The sequence below is a fragment of the Sylvia atricapilla genome, chromosome 1 (genome assembly GCF_009819655.1).
Source record: "Sylvia atricapilla isolate bSylAtr1 chromosome 1, bSylAtr1.pri, whole genome shotgun sequence".
Taxonomy (NCBI): domain Eukaryota; kingdom Metazoa; phylum Chordata; class Aves; order Passeriformes; family Sylviidae; genus Sylvia; species Sylvia atricapilla.
The window spans coordinates 143,686,777-143,708,373 of record NC_089140.1 but is presented as its reverse complement, the minus strand read 5'-3'; the positions used below and the strand labels follow the sequence as shown (position 1 = coordinate 143,708,373).

The window sequence follows — 21,597 nt, the reverse complement described above, 5'->3', positions numbered from 1 at the left end:
ACTGGGGCATAGCATGAGGAGATGACAGGATTTTACCAGCTCTGTCAGGGTAAAAAGATTGGACTCCAGAAGCATCTCAGTTTTCCCATTTGCCACCTAAGTATTGAAATGACCTTCTTTTTGGTGGGGGGAGGGGAAAGGGATGCTGAGATTATGAGTGCCTGTCTCTTGTGAGTACAAAACATTTTGTAACTGTTTGGCATGACAGTATCTGGAAGCACTTCAGGGATCCTTGTGAGCATCCAGTGGTTTGACCTTGGCTTTTTGTTTTGTCTGTGCTTCTGGAAATTTATGTAGATCGTTCATATTTTGTTACAACTGTTTATATTCTGAAGAGCAACATCCATATCAGAGGATTTCTACTATCTGAATGAAAGCCCTAGAGGACTCTATGTATAAATGTGACTGCCTCTGCACTCCTCTTGTCTATTACCGTGGCACTTGAGAATCTGCGGAGATCTGGGCAGGGGAGGGCAAAACCTGACATTAGTTTTATCTGAACTGAAAGGTGCTATGAACCACAACAGCATAACAAGGGAGCCCTGCAAAGCTGCCTTTCTTCCATTCTTGACATTTTCCGTATGAAATTTCATCTTTTTAATCATTTCTTTAAAAGAATAATCTTTAGCCACAGGATGTTTACTTTCCATTTTCATCCATGTAATGGAAGAGCTATTGCTGTCCTCCCCCCCAGAACAAACAGGGCTGCTGTCAGTGGTCAGGACTCTCTATTGTCCCTGCTGAGTTCACATGGCTCAGGGTGTTGGTCACTTCTTTTTCCCTTTGGACGCTCTCCCCTAGGCTACCATTAGGTTGAAAAGCAACCCAAGTATCCCAAGAGTGCACGGCACCTAAGGGCAGCTTTGCTCCTGTGGTTTTATTTATCCATCTGGCCATCTATATATAAAATAAAATCATCTTTTGTCACTGGTCTACACACACATATATGCAATACATATACATCTAAAAGTACATTTGGAGCTTATTCATCTTTCCCTGATGAAAATGCTCTGGCCTGTTTTCTTTCCTGTCAGCTATACCTACCTGGCACCAACACTCCTACTAACCAAACGGTCCTCAGGCATTTAGCAGCATAGGAACAGTTATGTTCTGTTACCACTCTTTTATTATATGATACTAACTTACAAATATAATATTTAATTCTGCTTTATTGTTGTTGTTTTGGGGGTTGTTTTTATTTGGGGGAGAGTTTTAATATTTATTGCAGTGATATCCTGGTAAAATAATTTTACATTCAGAAGAAGCAATTAAGAAATTAAAAGTGAAGGTGGAACTAATAGAAAATTGCTGGGTTTTTTAGTCATGCAGAATTTTCCACAGTGTTCAATAATTTTTTATGCTTCAACTATTATGTGGGATGTGGATGTCTTAGTGTGCAGCTGCTGTTAAAGCATCAGTGATGCTCAGTGTTTGGGCATTTTTGTACTTCTGAAAGATGTGTGATCCAAAACAAAGGTACCTTAAATTTTTGGAGAACCTTAAAAAGTATATATTATTATAAATCTGCTCATGGTTTCAGTAGGAAATTTTCTTTGTCTAACCCCACCCTGCCAAGCCCCGAGTGCTTTATAATGCTATGAGCAGCAAAATCTCTTCATCCTTGAGGCTGGTTGTGTGTAGTTCTTTAGTTCTGTGTAGCAGAACAAAATTCTATGGTATGACAGGTGAGACCTCCCAGTTTCTATAAAGCCCAAATGGTAACGAGTCCAATATTAATTAAGAACACAATTCCGCTTCCCTTGAATTCAGTTCAGTGGGACTTGGATCACCTCCTGCCTGGCACACAGACTTTTAAAGCTCTGTGGACTTTAGAGAAGATGAGGATGTGGTAGTGACCTGCTTCATCTCAGGAAGGAGTGTGCATCGATTCACACCTCAAAATTTGTATCTGCTGCAAAAAAAAAAATCCTGTCTGTGGCAGAAGTGAAAAGCCATGTCAAGCATTTGTTCAGCCACTAACACAAGTCACACACAGGCAGAACTGGAACTTCTGTCATTCTGCTGAAGGTGCTTCTGTGAAAATAATTTTTCATATCTTCTTCGACATCTCCCCTGTTTGCTCCAGTCTGTACAAACCTCTCAGAGCCTCCAGAGTTTGCCTGGGCACTCCCTGTTTCCTACTTAGGTGAAGGCAGTGGGCAGGTATGTGCTGCACCAGCCCTGGTCTTGCTTGACTGCTACCCAAGGACCAAAACTCAAGTGTGGTGATTTCCTTTGAGTTCACCAAACAGGTTTTGCAGCTGAACTATACTCACAAATGGCTTCCTTCTTATCCCAAGATACTCTTTTAGCTAGAATATTTTAAAGTTATTATAGTCAATCCATGTATGTTGAATCCTAACAATTTAAAGACAAACTAAGTTTATCAGATTAAGTCAACATATATATAGGTATGAAAATAAAAAGAGAAATACATTGACATGTAAATAAATCTCTGAGATATTTTCTATTTTTGGACTTTCTCGGTGGGCTTGAGGGTACCTGATATTCACTTATAATAGCAGTTAACAAACTTCTATCAGGCTTTCTTAAGAGAAACTAGTAGAAATGGTTGGACTGTGAGGTGGTTTGTTTGTCTCTTTCAGATTGAGAAATAGCCTTTGATTACATCTGTACTAATAATGTTTTACTATTTGAGGGTGCAAGTTTTGTCCTGGCATTGTCCATACACTACTGCCTGGCTGTCAGCTCGGTCTCTGAACCACTCCTAGAGCAGCCCCACTGAATGTGCTGTGAACTTCCCTTGGTGTCTGAACAGCTCAGTGTGAAGGCCAGGTGAGACTTCATGGCAAAATTTAGAAAAGCATTGTCTAGATTCCAGGTTATGTTGAGGGAAAAAAAAAAAAAAAAAAAAAAAAAAAGGCAAAGCAAAACCAGCAGAACTTTTAATTTTTTTTTTTCTAAGTAGGTCTGTGTGGAATTTTACTAAAGCGCCAAACTCTAAAACAAAGTATTTGTGCAATCCTTCTGCTTCGGCAAATTTATCCACAGCAGGAGAAGCAGTTCAGACTGTGCATTGTCCCTGTGTGAGGATACCAAAATGAAGAGTGTGATATGGAAGGTGAAACCTTCATAAAATCAGACAATATGCTGAGTTGGAAAAAAACCCACACGGAAGATTGAGTCCAAATCCTGGTCCTGCACAGAAAGCACATAATTAAGTTCATGGGGTGTTCTTAAAATAAGGGGTTTTTGTGTTTAGAATTATTTATGCTGGGGAAGACCTTTGAGATCATTGAGCCCTTCCATTAGCCTGTAGCAAAGTCACCACTAAACCACATCCCCAAGTGCCACATTTAGTTGTCTCATAAACACCTCCAGTGATGCTGACTCCACCACTTTTATGGGCAGCCTGTTCCAACGCTTGACAACCCTTTCCATGAGGATTTCTTTTTTCCTAATATCCAATCTAAACCTTCCCTGGTGGAACTTGAGGCCATTTCGTCTTGAACTGTCTCTTGTCCCTTGGGAGAAGAGACCGACCCCCACCTGGCTACAGCCTCCTTTCCCTCCTTTCAGGGAGTTGTGGAAAGCCATGAGGTACCCCCTGAGCCCCTTTTCTCCAGGGTAAATAACCCCATAACCACATCTGTTGTTTGGTGTGGGGTGGGCTTTTTGTTTGGTTGTTTGTTGGGTTGTTTGTTTGTTTGGGTTTTTTGGGGGGTGTAATTTGTGATTTTTAAGCACATTTTGCATATTTTTTGCGTTTTCGGGAGATGGAGATGGAAAGCATTCCAGCATCAGCCTGAGCGCAATGGTACGGGGTTCTGGCAGTGCTCACTGAAGGATGGTACTTTCCACTTTTTAATTATTTTATTTTTCATTATTTATTTATTTATGCTTTGATCCACCTGCGAAGACATTTCTGAACGGCTTTAAGGCAGCAGCCCCGCTTTTCCCAGAGAAGGAGCACCCCATCTCCCTTCCCAACCTGGCTGCGCCAACTGCAAACACTTTAAACCCTCGAGCCAGGCCTTCAAAAAGCACCGGAATCACCCAACTGGTTCAAGGAGCGATGCCTGATGTTGATCCCTGATGTTAATGAGCTGTTCCTGGGGGGCTGTGGGAAGACGGCGGCCCCTTTAAAGGGTTGCCCAACTCGCAGCCTCGCCCGCCCGCCTCTCTTTCGCTCCCCCTCCCGTGCCCGAGACACTCGGAGTCGAAGCAGGTGCATGCGCAGTGCGCTGGCGGCCGGGCGCGCTTGCGCAGTCACCTGCTGCTGGCCGCCCCCCCGGTACATCCGGGTCAGCGCACGCCCGCCCGCACGGCCGGTGCCCGCGGTGCTGTGCGGCCGCTCCCCCCCCCGCCCCCCCCTCCCCGCGCGCGCTCCCGCCGCCCGCGCGCGCTCCCGGCGCGCTCCCGCCACCCGCGCGCGCCGCTCCGTCGCTGCTCCGGCCGAGCGGGGGAGGCGGCGGCTCCGCTCCCGATCCCGGTCCCGCTCCGGATCCCGGTCCCGCATCGCCGCGCGCGGGGCGGCTCGGTGAGTGCCAGCGGCGCGGAGTGCGGGAGGGGCCGGGCGGGGCGCTCGCCGCTGCATCCCCCGCGTTCCCTCGGCGGCGCGACCCCCGCCCCGTTCCCGCGGGGCCCCCGTTCCCCGCCCGGCTCCAGCTGTTGCTCTCCCCGCTCCCCCAGCGCTTCGCAACTTCTCCCGTCCCGCCGCCGCTTCCCGCCGCACGCCGAGGAGGGGCCCCGGGGCGCGGGGGAAGCGGCGGCCGCTGCTCCCTCGCCGGGGGAACCACGCGGGTCACCGGGGACCGGCCGCCCTGCCCTGGGCTTCCCCGGCTGCTCCTTCCCCCTGTCGCGGGCGCGGGGTCTGGTTTGCGCCCGGTGCGAGTGCGGGCGGCTCCCCGGGATGCAGGTAGTGCCCGGGATGCGGGATGGAGTGACAGTGTTAATGGATAACGGGAGCGGCGGGAGGGGGAGAGCTCTTGGAGGGACACTGCAGCCTTTGGGAGTGTGGCTGAACATGCAGCGGGTGAAGCGGAGTACAGGGATCGTTACAGATCGGTCATGGTTAGAGTGTATCCTGCAGGTTTGTGTGCAGCGCTGTGGTGCTGGAGCTGTGATTCCAGGTGGGGTTAAGGTGAATTTGGAGTCTGTAACAGGAGAGTGTTGTTTCTAACCTATTCATTATATAGCCGATAAAATCAAATTTTAATTGCATTATAATTTTCTTCCATGTAATTCGAGAATAAGGACGCCTGCAACTTAATTTTTTGTTACTTTTTAATCTGGTGTCATGTCTCACTTGGTAAAAAATACAATAAGTTCCTTCACAGAAACATTTGAGACCCCGAAGGAATCACGGGACTGTGTGTTACAAAGGTTTTTGAAGTTTTTTTCCTTATCTGTTCCACAGCATCAGCACCCTGGATTCAAATGTTAGCAACAGTGTGACAGCTGTCATACTGCTGTGATAGTGGAATCTTACTAATATTTAAAATCTATCATTCTGAGTTTCTGGTAACATAATAGGGAAATACAAGTGTACATTAGCTTGTATGTTAATCCTCAAACCATTAAAACATTTTCTAGATTGATCTGATAATCTCTGTTCTTCCTTATTACTGTTTCTAGAGTTAAAAATTGCAAAGTCTTTTTTGTCAAATTCTCTCCCCCCTCATTGACCCAGAATCTTTTTTTCTTTGTGCTCTGACTGCTTAGACTTTAAATAGAGTTTTTAGTTAGTCAGCATTTTCTGTTGTAGGTTGTGGCAGATTTGGGTGTTGGACAGTAAATAGCCTGAGATTACTGTTGTCAAGGTTGGAACATGGATTCAAACTTGAAAGGTTCCCCCTGACAAATATCTTTGTTCAGCAAGGTGTGTTGTTTTGCAGAATATGTCTTTGGTTCTGTGTGGCAAGCTTAAGAGCAAAATCCTAAACCACATGAAAAAGATACTGCTGTTAAATGAAGTTGGATTGTTTCTTGCCTGGCATACAGAGAGTATTCTATTGTTGAAACAGACGCTTTGAGTAGGAGAGAAGATAGCTTTTTATCCCAGTCAGACTGTCAGATTTGTTATTGCATATATTAGCTGTCTGAGAGCAGGGGCTGTGGAAAGAAGTGATCCTAGGATCTGTTTTAAAATATCCCTGTCAAGAAGTACCACGATTACATGAAAGTAAGGAATGAATTTGATCCCATCTGTTATACAACTTCCATTTGTCATCAGGTGCTCTAGATTTTCTTCCTTGTTTGCAGTTTAGCTGGGGCCACCTGAGGGGACAGATTATAGCAGAGTTTGTCTTCTGAAAGTCTCTGCCTCTTCCTGTGAAACTCTTCCCTGCATTGACTGTGGAAACCTGGTGTCAATCAGTTATCTTCTTGCATACAAAACTATTCTGTCTCTTTATCTGTATTTTGTGTTAGTCTTAATCTCTTGATAAAGAGAAAAAAGGAATCAATTTTTAAATGTGTCCATCAGTAGTTATATATATTTGCAAAAGAAATAATTGTTAAATTAATTGAATGCACTAGTTCAAAGACACTTACAGGGCCACCCTAAGGTGTCTGTCACCACACCTCTATCAGTGCTTTCTAAACATTTGGAATTAATATTGTAAAGAGACAGAAGGACAGGGAATATTTGTATTGCAAACTACTGAATTATTGAGTAATACAGTAACAGAATTTGTCTCTGTCATTTGGAAAAGCATATGTAGGGGCCACTTTGGATTTCTGCAGCTGCTTTGGCATGGTAAACATAAATGCAGATTTTTTTTTCTCTTGCTGTGTGTCTTGGGGAATACAGACATACAAACAGCCTGCAGTCCCCTTTTTCTTGTTCCTGCTTGCTGGCTGGGGGCAAAGATGGAACCAATGCATATCTTGATGTAGTGGGGACAGGCAAAATTAAAGCTTGTATGCAAGGAGCTGGATTTGTTTTTTAAACAGGTTTGTGTGGCCGTTGTAGCTCATTTGGTTGGTGGTTTTTAGAAAACTAGTGTAAGTCAAGGTTGGCACCTTTGCCTGTCCTACCAAAAGGCTTGTTCTCTTTAATTATACTGAGAGTTTCTGTCATTGATGTCACCTGGCCATAAGTTGAGAAGATGGGCATAAGTTGAGAGGAATAACTCTTGTTCATTAAGGTAATGTTAACTACCCTGAAATACATTACAAATCAATTTTATGAGACACGTTCATCGTAAAAATGTTTGAAAATACATCTTCAAAGCTGAAATATTTTGAGTGTTGTCAAATTGCATCTCATGGATTATCAGCTGTCAAGCAAATGTGCTATAGGCAAGGCATGCAGCTCATGTGAATATATGTGCTGAATCCACACAAGGCTTGAATGTCAGTGCCAACTCCTGTGCTTAGAGAGTCATCCTGATAGTCATTTTGGTCCATCTGAGTCCCTCCAGACTGTCAACATGGCTTCAGAGGTGATGAGAGTGCAGGCATGGGGGTATGAAGGCAACTCTGCTTGGATTGGAAAGAGTAAAGCACTGGGGGCACTGGGGACCCTGAAGCATTGGCACTGCTTACTAGCTGTGGCAACCGAAATACGTGTATCATTTAGGCAGGGTAATAATTATATCAAATAATTTTCCAGCTGTTAATGTTGGCCACTTTTATGTACCACTTGATGTCTTCTCTACTCCCATTTGTTTGTGTATATCAAGAACATCTTTAAGTAAATGGATGGGCCTCTTGCACACCTCTTAAGTTTTCCTTTATATTAATCTATGGCCATATAAATTTAGAAGTATCAGCATTTTCTTCCTTGTGATCATGGAAAATTTAACACCTCTACCCAATGTAGGGAAATCTGCATTTCTCTTCACATTTACAAAGCCAGGGGCTTATTTGATCGTCTTTAATTTCAGGATCTCTTATAAAATCACCTCAGTTTCCCCCCATCTGTGATTCAGGAATGTTCTTTCGAGTGCCACAAGTTGGCTGCTGCAGCTGGCAGAGTGTTTCCAACTGTCTAAAATTTGCTGAGAGTAATAGGCTCTTACATAGTCACTGTTTTACATTTGCAGTTCCAGTGCTTACTGGGGATACGTGTATTGCAATCATATAAACAGCAGAGCTTAACAGAATCCAACAACAAACAATGGACAGTTTTAGAATTGACTAGGTAAAGCTGAAAGTATTTTTAACTGCAGCGCTTTCTCCTGTGTTCCCCATCCCCTCTGGTTTTAATTGCAGTCTGCTTTTTAGAAATGGCATTTTGTCCTTTCTGTCACGTGGAAGCCTGATGTACAGAGAATACCTTCACTGTGGAAGCAGTGAAACTAGTTACAGCCAAAGCGTAATTGAAAGGTGTAGGAAAAATGATGCATTCTTTGGCTTTTCACTCATGATCGTTTGAATTTCAGGATAGTTGTAAGACAGTCATGGTTGTGAGGTAAGGGCTGACCCTGTCCTGCTCAGTCTGTTTATGTGGGTTTGATCTCAGATCTGTTGTTAAAACCCTTGGTGTCTGGTTATGCTGCCCTCTTCATTTACTGTTGCTATTGAATATAGTGTTATTGATGAAATGTTTCATAGTTTATTTCTGGTTAACTGTGACAATGTTAATACTGTCCATGGAATTGATTTGTAAAAGTATTTTTGGTTACAGACCTATTATCTTTGAATGTTCTTTAGGATTGCTTTTTCAGCACGTTGAAAAAAGAATTTTTATGATTCTAGTACCTAGACAAGTATTGACTAATTTATGTGTCTTGGGGAAGGCTGTTGTTTGCCTTCTTTGCACTAACCTAAAGTTCTGATGATGCATTTGGGGAATGATATCTGACTGACCAAACCTGCCATTTTTTTTTTTCTACTACATGAAGTCATTGTGGGACTGCAGGAAAAATTGGGGACTCAATATCTCTGAAACTAAGAGATTGTACTTACATACAATCTTCAAGTGTATAAAACTAGTTCTCTGTAAAAATGTTTGTATGGGAGGATATATTTTTGTTCTTTTACTCCTGTTCAGTGAAAATGCTGTATGGTTTGTGGTCTTGATTACTAAGTGTTGGACTGATTCTCTGGCTTATATCTACAGCACTTGGGATTCCCAGGTGGTCCCTGTGCAAACAGTGTGACTGGGTCTGGGACAGCTTAGCTTGTGAGATTTGACTGCATTCACTTTGGTGTGGCTGTAGCTACAAAAATAGCATGCCTTGCAAAACAGGCCTTCTGTCTGCCACCCACACCAAAACCTAAAGCTTGATCCTGTAGGCAGTTAATATGTTTATCTGGGAGGCTGATTCCATCAGCAAATGCTTTACCTGAAATTGGTGTCCACCAGGCAAAAATAACCACCTTATATTGGTAATCACTTTATATATAAGAAAGTATAGCTGAACAGTGTCCTAGATACATTTTTAAAAGTACTTTTTACTTCAGACTACAGGGCTTAAATGTTCCCTGGTAGCAGGAGGCAGTTCTGTGAGCAAATTCTGTTTAACTGGCGTAGTTCAAAAGACTCTTAAATTCAGCCATGAGGCAATTCTGCTTCTCCTTCAGTACTAGATGATTAAATTAAATGGAGTGTTAGCGTGAGTAACTTTTTCTGGTGTACTACACAAGGTAATAGATGAGTTCCTAGGAGCCCTAGTTGTAAATGAGGTGACTGGAAAGCCCCGTTTCTGTGTCTAGTGGCTGTAGCAGTTGAATAACTTCAAAAGTTAGATCTAATTGCATATTCTCCCAGTCAGGTGTGGCACTGGATCATGACTTGTTCTCCTTTTTATTACAGCAGTCTTGAGGGTAGCATCCTCATGGAAATGGATTTTTTGCCTTTTTGTGTTGCACAACAAAGGAGTTTGTTTCAGCCTCTGATGTACAAATCAGTTTGACCCTCTACTGAATTAAAAAAGAAACAAAAACCCAAAAACCAGACAGCTTTCTGAATTCTAGCACTGTTATTCTGGAAAAAGAAAGCTGTAAGAATTAATGAGAAATATATTTCTAAGCAGGCTTGTTTTTGTTGATTTGGGATTTATTGTTTTTTGGGTTTTTTTTTTTTTGAGGGGGGTTGTTGTTGTTTCAACAAAACCTTCCTGTTTATTGTCCTTGAAAGTGAAAATTTGTAGGCAAAGTGCATTCTGGGCATGAAAAGGCAGTTCATTTCTTGTTGTATTTGCACCTTTTATGTGCTGAGACATACAGTTACTTGAAACTGTTCCCTTCAAAGGTGGAAGTGAAATAAGTAACCACTAGACTTCATGAGGCTTCATTTCAAAGATAAAATTGCTGACCTTTTCTATAAATGAAGATCATACAGACAAGAGAGAGCATTGTGTAAGGATTGCTTATGGAAGCAGTTAATTGATTCAGAGTTTAGATTTCCTGATTCTGTGTGAGGAGATGTGGATTTGTCAGCTGAACAGGCAATTGAATTGTAATGATGTTTTTGAAATTTTTTGCTATGGCTGCTTTGCTTGTTCCCGTGTATAACTGACTAAAGTCATGTTCTCCTAAGCACTAAAAGAGTAAATACTTTATCCGTTCTTACCTTTGCATCTTGGAGTTCAGAACTGAATTAATTTCTTAGCAGGAGTAACAGAATAGCATAATCTAGTTAATATCTCCAACCTTGAGGTTTTGAGGACAATCCTACAAGAACTTTCAACTAGTATAACAAAGCCCAAGTTTTTTTATCTCTTCTGAAGTTTACAGTTTTAGCCATGTTCAAAGTTTTTGTGGGGAGACCATTATTCTGTGACTCTGACTTCTTAATAAACATGGGATAGAATTGTGTCCCAGTAGGAAACTCCCTGTAGGTGTGACTGACAGTAGAATCTAGTAAATGGCAGTGTAAGAGACTATTGATTAAGACCTAATATTTTGAGTGTGACATAATATTGATGTTAATATTGTGTCAGGTTTTCAAAGGAATTTCAGTCAAACGACTTCAGTAACTGCCAAAAGTGAAGCTTGGGAACAGATGTTGTAATGGGAGTCTTAAAATTTGACAGCTCTTCAAATAACTCTAGTGTGTCTGTGCTTTAGAGCAGAGTGTTTTTGCAGGGCTGATGCCTCTTGCTTTGCTTTTCTCCCTGTCCCCAGTCCAGAATGGGCCTCAGTTTGACCCCATTACAGTCCTATGAAAACTCATGCTCTAATAAACATGTATCCAGGCAGGCAGCATGGAAGAAGAAATGGGTTTGGATGGAGAGGACAGCTGAGGTGAGGAGAGATATCAAATTAACTAGGAGGAGGAGCTACTTGCTTTGAATTGAAAGCAGGGAAGAATATTAATTAGAATCTGGGACTGACTTAGGCCCAGGTTGATTGTAAACTAGCAGAGGGGTTGGGTTGTGAGCTCTTTGGCTGTGTGTAAAGCATTGGTCAGCCCTGAGGGAGTGTGTAGGAACAATACTGCCTCTCACCCTGCGTCTTGGGGACATCAAGGAAAATGAGGACTTGCTCGACAAAGAAAATGTGTAAAAGAGAGTTGGTGGGCAGGGAAAGGTGGATGGGAGTAGTAAGATTAGAAGCTAGGATTTTGTAAAGAAGGAAGGCAGATAGGTCTGTTGGACGAGGAACTTGTGATGGTAAAAGCAGAGGTAGAAAATCTATGAGGGAGGGACTACAGTGAAATATGTATCTCTGAGTGGTAAAAATTGGTGTTGTGAGCAAATGGTTCTGATTCTGGTCATGAGCTATGTAACTATGAGAATAAATTGTCTGGGCTCTTCTCCTGGTTAAGAATTTGTACTGTTTGGCTGTGAAGCTCAAAAGTCCAGAAGCTGCAGAGAGCAAGCACCCATGAATACAAAATTGTAGGCCTTCTCTTCCATTAGTACCTTGCTTCATCTCATCCAAGTGTTTGGTGCTAGTTCCATCAGCATAGTGTTCAATAGTATGTCTTCGTTGCTTTAGACTGCATCATGCTCTGGCTAGATTGCTCCAGAGAAGCAGTTAATTTCCTCACAGATAGTCTGGTGCTGCTTTCTGTAAAGTTATTTATTATCAGAATGCTCTAGTGAGATGAGGAAGTAGTTTGCTTCCTATTTTACGCGAGGAGCAGAGGCACGGAGAAGAGAAGTTCAGTTAGTTTTGCATGGTTAGAAATGACTATAACCTGACTCTTTTTAGACTGCTTTACATACGGCAGCCACATCCACATAGAACTTGGTACTTTTCTCTTACTATGATTCCCTTTTAATAATGAATTCTAACCTCATGCTTATTTCTTGTGTTTGTAGTCTCTTTGGGCATGTAGCTGCCTCAATCCAATCAGAGAACAAGGCAGTGCTCCAGGTCTTGCCTGTTACTGCAGCAGCAGGACCTGGCCATTCAAAAGGGCAAAGTTGTTTCGAGTTTCTTCTCTATGTCGCTTGCCCAAGGAAATGAGGAAGTGTTAATTCTTGGGTTGTGTGACTCTGGAGAACTTGTACTCTGGTGTTAGGAGCTCCTTTAGGCATTTGGTATTGATGCGTTCCTATCTGTGCTGCTTTCACACAGCTTTAGGGCCAAACCGGCACATGTTGTAAAAAGACACCTACTTGGTGTTTAAGTGTTATGGAGAAGTTGAAGTGGTGTTGCAGCCTTATTAACAGAATTGTGGGCGATGAATTCCTTTCTTGGCTTTATGGTGAGGGAAGGAGGGATGAGCTGTTTTTCCTCTTTCAGGTGGGAGTCTCTCAGTTGTCCACATTGCTCAGCTTATCTGTTTAATTTGACAATTCTGTCCTTCTGTCACCACTGCACCCGTAAGTTCTTTCTGGTTTGGAGACCCTTGTGGCTTCTTGAGTTTCTCTATAGGAATGAAACTGTATCAACAAAGGTAAGAAGCATAAAGCTGCTGTTTCTTCTCTCAGTAGAAGCAGTGGTAAAAAACCATTTTGCTACCTCTTGGGGTTTTTGATGGTGTGTGTTTTAAAATTTTTTAAAATTTATTTTTATTTTGAATCATGTTCATTGCTCAGTTTTTCTTGGAAGCTTTTTTAAAGAGAAATACTATGAATTAAGTTTATTCTGGTTAGAAAATTATATAGGTTTTTTTTTTTTTTCTTAAAAATGAAAAAGTGTTTATTCCTGAGTAAAGAAAAGACCAGTAGCCTCTGCTGATAGAGCTGTGGTATTTTGCCTTTTCTTACCAGACCTACTATGATGGCTTATGTTCAGTTATTTGCCTGACCAGCATTTCAGCCTGGAGGACGAGAAATACTTCTGCTATAGAATAAATTTGGTGGAAACTTTCTCTCTCTTGAAAGTGTGGCATTTGTTGCTAGCGAATCTCTCTTCAGTATTAAGTTAGAGAAGGGAATGAGCATGGGATTGCTTTTGATCTCAAGAGTCAATCTGGGTTTCTCAGAAGCACAGCTGACTTATGTGATATGGGAAATGTGACAAAGATTAGTGTCTAAACCTGAGGTACTTTCATGTGGAAAAAGACACATAAACAAAGATTTTTAAACAATTAGAACCTCAGGTGCTGTTTCTGGCCTTATGTAGGCTTTTTGTGTGTTCAGTTATGTGATTTGGCAGCTCTGCCCACCTTTACCTCTGTGGGTGGATTTATTCAATTTAAGTCTCTTCAGTTCAAGTAAGAATTGTAGTGACACTTCATAAAAGAACACGAACTGCAACATGCTGAAGCATAGCTACGTGTGGGTGAGTCAGGAGAGAGCTGGAGTAGCAGCACTAAAAAGAAAAGGAAGTACAGTCATTATAAAACTTTGTTCAAAAAGGTGAAGAAAGCAACCAACCTAATAAAAAAACAACAAAAAGAACAAAAAAACCTTAATCAAAAGCCATCTGTCTCCAGAGGATGGAATGCAGTAAAGTGATATAGTTTGTATCTTGGTTACTCTGTGTGTGTGTAGATTTTTGTGTGTGTATAAATCTGTACCACCACATGTGCAGCCATGTGCTCAGTGTGTCTGCACACTGTGCAGGTAGTCAGCTGGATTGTGTCTCAAGACACTCCTCCAGCAGAGCAGTTTATATCCAAAGCAAGTTGATATAGAACTCACATGTACTTTTAGGAAACTAATGTTTTTATTACTGGTCCAAATACTTCAGTGACTTTAACCCCATATTTTGGTATATGAGTGATGCAGCCTTTGCTTATGCTCATGTTCCATCTGTTGAGGGCAGGTCCTCCCTGCAGGGGCCAGGCATGCACACATTCCCTCATCAGGGTGCTGTGTGTTGCTGACAGTTGTCAGGAAATAAAAAATGCTGTGTACAATGAAGTTTGATTTCACACAATGTGTTGGATTTACAGCAGTGCCAGAATGGTTCAGTACTGCATAATTTTCTGGTTTTGGTGTATATGCCATAGCTTCAGTGAAGGAACTAAAAATCACTTACTAAGATCCAGTAATTTGTGTTTATCTTCCACAGTGACGTAGCTTTTATTTCCTCAGAGAACATGCCATCTTTAGTCTTAGTATTTTAACATGTAAAAAAAAAAAGTTGAAAGTCAAATGCTTTCTTTAAATTGAAAAGCACAAAATTGTTGTGCTATGGTTTATTTCCTGGTTCTGAATCAGTGTTTGAAAAAAAATAAAAAAAGTATTTACTTGGCAAGATGCTGTCTTCTGCAACAGGATAGGTGTTTTGGTTTTGTCATGTGTTGTAAATGAGCACAAATTTCATTTCACAGGTCAAGATATTACTTCATAACTTAATCATAAGAATGATAGGCTATATTATGTTGGTATTTTAGTGTATCTCTTTTCAAGGACAGTGTTCTAGCTTATGCTACAACTTTTTGGAAGTCCAGAGACAGAAAAAAAGTGAAGACAGTGAGTGAAATGTTGTTAGATATGTTGTTAGATATGTCTGAGCAGTCATCATAGGGCTTTGTAAATACCCTAATTCTTTGAAGCGCTTGTGTGTAGTTTTTTGCTTGATTTAAAACTGGCTTATTCAAGTGGTTTGTTTTTTTTTTTTTCTCCTTGCCTTAGGCAGTCCCAGAGTATGAATTTCTACACTTCATCTGCTGCCCTTCACTGAAGGAGGGCATCTCGTAAAAGTATTTTCTCTCTTACCAGGCGGTTCTTGTGTGTAACATCATCTCTGCCTTAGTGCTGTCAGCTGTGCTCTGCTTCAGAAACTGCTGAGGCCGCTGTTGCAGGACTGGCTCTAGCGGAAATGTGGAGGCTGTGTCCTGCCTGCAGTGCTGTAATAGAAGTAACTGGAAGGTGGGGTTCATGCTCTTGTTTTGTGTCTGCTCAGATCATTTCACTCTCACTGCTCTGTCCTTCCTTATCTTTTATTTAGCACTTACGTAAAAGGCTCTTCTTGCTTGTACTTCAGGAAATATCTGACATAGATAGCATTCTTTGTGTTTTCTTTTGCTCTTACCAGCCATTTCGGTGCTTTGCTTCCCCTGAATGCTCCTAAACCAGAAAATGAAGAGTAACTACAAAGAGCTACTAGTAGAGACTAATTGAGTAGTACAGTAGGTCTGATTGTTATCCTACTGCTTCTTTCATTTAGCATCACGATTATTTGTAATCATCTCTGCAAAGCTGAGGCTAGAACTGCCTGAAAAGGAAGTCTTTTGAATTTTGTGTTTGAAGTTTCCTTTTTTTTTCACGGAATCATAGAATGGTTTGGGTTGGAAGGGACCTGAAAGATTGCCTAGTGCCAAGCCCCCTGCTCCTGATGGAGAACCCGTTTATCAGTTCTGAATGCAGGGCCAGTCAGGCCAGGAATCCAGAGAGGTTCTGTTTGAGCTGTGCTTTGGAATTGGGGATGGCTTGTTGAATAAGACATGGCTTCCTTCCTTTCTTTATTTTTTTTTCTTCCATTTTGCTGGTTCTCGGGGTTTCTCAGTACTTGTAATTGGGGCAGACTGTAGTAGTCTGGTTTGCATTTCTGACAAATACTCCTTTTGGGTCTGGGTGAGGTTTATAGTGCAGAAGCAAACTTTTCTTCTTTGCGCGGAGCCATTAGACACTACTCTTTTCCAAAGCAGTGCTTTTAGGAAAAAAAATATCTTATTTTTGCAGTGAAACTGATCTTCAAGGTCAATACTTCAAACTTTTTGAATATCATTTGAAAAGAACTAAATTCAGCATTTAGTGCTTGAGATTTTACAATGAAATACATTTATGCATTTCTCAGTTATATGGCAGTAATTCTGAAAATCTGTCTTGGCTTTTGTCATTTTTCTTGAAAATGTTTAAAAAAGGTAGTATTTTTTTCTTAGACTCAAGGAGTCAATATCCTTCCCCCTCTAAATTCTGTAGGTTCCTTACAAAAGGAAGCCTGTAGGGGAAGTTTGTGTCTGCACAGTAGGCCTGTCCTCAGCCTGGAAACTTAGTGATTAGTTCCTATTTTGCCTGTAGTACCTGTGCCAAGTAGTTGACTCTCTGTACCTTATGAAGTGGGATTGATTTAATCGTTAAATAAAAATGGTATGATCATGGTTTTTAAACATGCTGCATTGTTGTTTTAATAGCTAGCTACACTTCAAAGAAATTATTTTGGAAAACACTCGTGAAAGTTCAGCCCCAGAGCTATCCCATCTTAATGAGACTTGTACCTCTTACTATTGACTTACATGTATTTTATATCACTTACAGAAAACTGCAGCACATAAAAGATTGAAACAGTAATATCAGTACTTTTGACTTACCCAGAACAGAAAGGATGGAAATGTGTTATCTAGTCTATTTGCCTGGTAATGAGAGATCAGTTCTACCTGCTTATCATATTTATAAGAAAATTATTATATTTGCATTTGTCTCATGGCCCAGCTTCTGACTCACTGGAAGGTTTGGATAGAAATGCATATTCTATTGCATAATACTTGTAAACATACTATTTATAATACATCAATATAAAATATATATTTAAACACATGATATGAAATACTCTGGGATATCCAAATACTTTTTTCAGAATTCAATAGATAGAATAGAAACAGCTGTACCAGCTGATTTTCTTTTGTTTTTAGTGAGATGCTCTAATCTCATTGCTTAATTGTTGTGGTCATCCAGGTGTGCAGGGTAGGTGATTTGAAAGGTCCATCTATTTCAGTGTGATGAAATGAACTGTTGTTGTCTATTGCATAAATAGAAGTAGTCATCTAAAGCTTGGATTTACTAAAGTTTGTAGTTCTGCTTGCCCCAGCCTGTGTATTGGTTGGGCTGCACAAAACAGGCTGGTGAAACTGGTCCAGACTTCAAACAAACAACTTGTTGGCTTGTAGTAGTTCTAACCAGTGAACTTACGTTAGCCCAGTGATGTTGCTGTTGGTAGAACAGAGGAAGTAATGCGAAAACTTTCATCTCTGGCAGTCATGGCTTAAAATATTTAAGTATTTTATTTAAAGTGCTAGAGAGACCAAAGGAAATAAATACAGATCTTAATTTTATACTTTTGAACTTGCTGTGTAAAAAGGCTTTGTCTTTATGGCTAATTGAAGAAACTGTCTACTTTCTCCCATGTGAGGGTGGTTTAGTTTTTTTTTTTTGTGTGTGTTTTTTTTTTTTTTTTTTTTAATGCAGTAAATATAGTAATTTGTATTCCAAATGAGGAATTTGTCTGCATTATTCACTCGTAAGTGTTAACGCCTTTCATTTATCTTGGAAATCCTTTGACAAAGTTGTCTGGCTGTGAAGAGCATCAGGTTTTGCTTCTAACAGGAAAAAAGGTGTGCAGTTCTCTTGTCTGACACAGCAGAAGATGAGCCAAAGAATTGAACTGTGGCCTTTGGCAGTTCTGTATCTTCCCCTGAATGCAAGGCTTTGCTGTTGAAGGCTGGAGGGTGGATGTTGTGTGGGAGTTTTTTGTTTGGTTTTCTTTTTTGATTTTTTTTTTCTACCATGGTTTTTTAGCTTTCTAAAAGGAGACCTAAGGATGTGACTCAACCTTACAGAAGGAAGGAAACACGAAATTAAGGCTACTCTCCTGTTCTGAACTTACAGCAGACCTTTGCAGAGGGCTCTGTATGGTGCTAAATAAGTGCAGAACTGTGGTGCTGTTCATGACAGACAGGGAGAGCACAGCAGTGTGAGTGTTCTGGATTTATGGAAACAAGACACTGCATGTAATGACATTTTGGCTGTCACTACAACAAAAGTAACCTACTCTCTCATTTAAATAATTTCAATCCAAAGGAGTATCAAATACCATTCTTCCTTCCCCATGTTTTTCAGTTGTGGGAACAAAATGTCTCCTTGCTGGTGTTGAGAGGGGAGTTTGAGGTGGTGGATTGAAGTTTGCTGACACTGGTGTGCAAACATGAAAAGTGTGGATAGGAGGATGATAATACTACTGGTTCTCCATTTTCATAGATACTTTAATCATTTTGTCACTTAAGAGGCCTGAATATGATTATCCCTGTCATCTATTGTTCCAAAATAAATTTGTATTCAATACAAACTTAAAAACCAAAGTGGCAATCATAAATATTAAACTTCTTGGTTTATGGTAGTTTTCTTTGTCTAAAAATAGTATGCTAGCTAAGAAACAGAAGATATCTTTATTCCACTTTTTCTAGTGTAGTCCATAGTCCCAGGAAAGTTACCTTCTTCATGGCGTTACTGAAACTGGTTTGATTTCCCCAGACTGAGGGATGGACAATGTACCGTAGTAAAGTTTTATAATAAGTAAAGAACCAAGAAAAAACCCCTCCAAAAAGTCAGCACAAGTCACAGCTGGTGGTACCTCTGAGCCAGGGGAGAGATTTTCACAACCATACAAGCAGTTTCTCCTGGCAGCTGAGATGAGTGGCAATTCCCAGTGCTTCAGTAGTATGAAGAAAAATTTGGGAGGCAGCTGAGACCTGGTTGGTTACTGATTCAGGACTTCTGCACTATATACTTGCTCTTGATCTGTTGTGCTCAAATTTGAGCTACAGAGTAAGTGAACAAGGAGAGACCTTCAGGGAAGTAGAGTTGGAAGGAGAAGAGGCAGCAGAAGATGGACTTTGTTAGAGCTGCAGCCTTGTGGGCTCAGTGTTGGATTAATGATCTGTTCAGGTGCCATTTAAAGGAGTACAGTCATCCAGGGCTTTATGAATAGACTAAAGAAATTCCTTGAAGCTTCTGTAGATCAGCCTTGTTTTAATAAAGGTTGAAGAGTCCAAATGAACCAAACAAAACCCCACCATACCGTCACTGCCTTTTTCTGCTTGTTTGCAGAGATTGAGTCTGCATGAGTGTCAGTAAATGGTTGACCTAGTTTCCTGGCTAGCAAGCTAACATATATGTCTGCTTTTTGTAAAAGCTGGTCATAGACCAAGCTAATGTTTAAGGTGATTGGAAATCTTAGAATGTCAATGTAGTTTACTAAACTGACTACCTAAGACCTTGATTTTAAGGAAATTGAAAGGCAGCGTGGTAAAGGTACATTAAGTAAATTATATAGCACAGGCTGACAGAATCAGGAACTTTTCTTCACAGCACTGGAAGTTGGCACCCAGTTATCAGGTAAAAGCTGTAAAATAAATCAGGCTCTTTTATTCCCCCTCCCCTCACACAGTACCTTACTGGGCTGTGGTACTTTCTGTAACTATTGGTTGGAAAGGCAGAAGATGTTCATATCAAATTTGCAGGGGTAACCTGTAGTTCAGGCAGTTTCTGCATTACCTCTGAATTGTTCCCAAGGATATTTCCCTAAATACCTGCTGTTGGATAAGGTGAGCCCTTGGTGTAAGTAATTTTGGCTGTTTATACATTGTAATAAACACCCATTTGCATTTAATACAAGTGAGTGTACTGGGTAATGGCCTGTGCACAGTGTCAAGGTCCTTTAACCTTTTAAAGAGAAAATTCAGGGCTTTTCTTGCTTTGGATTTTTGCAAGTATTGAGACAAAGAAAGGATATTCCATGAAAAAAATCTTCTGTTACAATGAGAATATTCAACTTTAAGTAATGCTTGAGTTTATAACTTCTGTAAAAACAGGAGCATGTCTATACTTATTCTTGTATCAGTGCTGAAAATCAATGTATTTAAAGTTAGTGGTAGTGCTGGTTGTGATACTGATTGTGGGATTTTTTTTGACACCAAAGAATAGAGAGTGAGAGAAGCCAATCACCCTTTTTTATTAAAGGCGACTTCATACAAAATCCTGTACCGTGAGAGCTGTGTCTGAAGTAGTCCTAAGTCAGGATCTCATGTCATTCCGGTAGTAGTCTTCTTTATAAAGGATGCTGAATAATTATTCATATATCACTTTTCAGGGTGGAAGGTGATTTTCTAAAGCTGCTGATGTAGGCTCTAATCAAACCCCCATCGGCTACATGCTGACATCAGTCAACTTTGCATTCCTGCACTGCAAATCCAAATTTTGTGACTGGGTTAAGCTTCAGTTGTAGGGTTTTTTTTGTTTGTTTGTTTGTTTGATTGGTTGGTTATTTTGCTACTGTGTTCAGCAGGAGAAACAGGTTAACCTGCTGAATGGAAAGGAAACTTAATTTTTTGATTGTGTGATTCTAACTCTGCTAAAACTGGGCGGAGAGAAGGGCAGGAAGAAGATACTTCCTGATTAACAGCTACTGTAATTTTCAAACAGAGCTGCACTTACCCTGTTAGTTTTGTTTAGTATGGAATTGTACAATTCTGTATAAAGGTAGTGCTGTATTTATTGTGTGGTTACTTTTCCGTGCCAGTACTGTTTTCTTTATTTTGTGAGAATACTATAAAAACGGAATTGTTGATACTGATCTGCACGAAACGGAACTTGATGTGTATTGCTGCGTGAAAGTGGGATTTTTCTGCTAGCAGATGTAGTTCAGGGTTTTTAGTTACAGTCATTCCTGTTTGTATTTAAAATATTGTGCTAGCTGATGTTTTGTAGCTCTTTTGGTGGCTTTGCTTTTTTCTGATGTTAATAGCCTATGTGTAGTTCAGCAAGCTACAAGAAAAAATGAAGAGTAAAGGTACAGCAAGAACTTAAATAATGTAACACAACCAACTTCCCACTGTATCACAGCTTCCTACTTTTCCCCAGCCCTCCGAGCTCCACCGTATCTCTGTGGGTTTAATTCCCCTCACCCTGTGCTGACTGAGGGAGCCCTGCACTTCCTGTGTGATTTTGGGAAGGTGTTTTATGCTTCCCCCCCCCACTCCTCCACCCTGCCAGGCTGGGTCAGTGACAAGGCTGTCTACCATCCCATCACATCTCCTGGGGTCCTGTCCTCATGGTATTGCATTGCTCGAGACTCAGGTCAGTGTGGGAGGTGTCAGGGGTGCTGTCCTCAGCAGTGGGCAGCTCTGGGGTGTGAGAGCAAGCCAGTTCTGTAGTGGGAGATGCCTCTGCCTGTGCCAGTCCCATGGGGACGTTTCTTGGACCGTCCTGACTGACCCAGAAGCAATTCAGTACATCTCATAAGGCTGTGGAAGGTCTCCTGCTGGGCTCCCAATAGCTTGGGTGTGGAGGGCTGCGCAGTGTCTGAAGATGTTGTTGCCCAGAGCACCGTGAGGTTCAGCAATGACAAGTGCACGGTCTGGAACCTGGGTCCAGGCAAGCCCTGGTATCAATGTAGGCTGTGGGATGGAGGGTTCAGAGCAGCCCTGAGGAGAAAGACTTAGGGGTGTTGGTGGATGAGAAGCTCAACATGAGCCATCAATGTGCACTTGCATCCCAGAGCCAGTGATGGGCTGCATCCCCAACAGCAGGGCCAGCAGGTCAAGGAAGGTGGCTCTGCCCC

At 41.3% G+C, this 21,597-nt stretch overlaps 1 protein-coding gene across 6 annotated transcripts in view; it reads left to right on the top strand.

Moving 5' to 3' along the window:
• The window catches only part of CYRIB (CYFIP related Rac1 interactor B), a 97,246-nt gene that overhangs the window by 16,706 nt on the left and 58,943 nt on the right, over nucleotides 1-21,597 (top strand). For 4 of the 6 annotated variants that reach the window (XM_066336086.1, XM_066336119.1, XM_066336108.1 and 1 more), the window contains exon 1: nucleotides 4,350-4,501. The exons of the other annotated variants lie outside the window; for them this stretch is intronic. The gene's annotated coding sequence lies outside the window, so the exon portion shown is untranslated. Of the gene's footprint in view, nucleotides 1-4,349; nucleotides 4,502-21,597 lie in introns of those variants that run through there. 6 annotated transcript variants of the gene reach the window in all.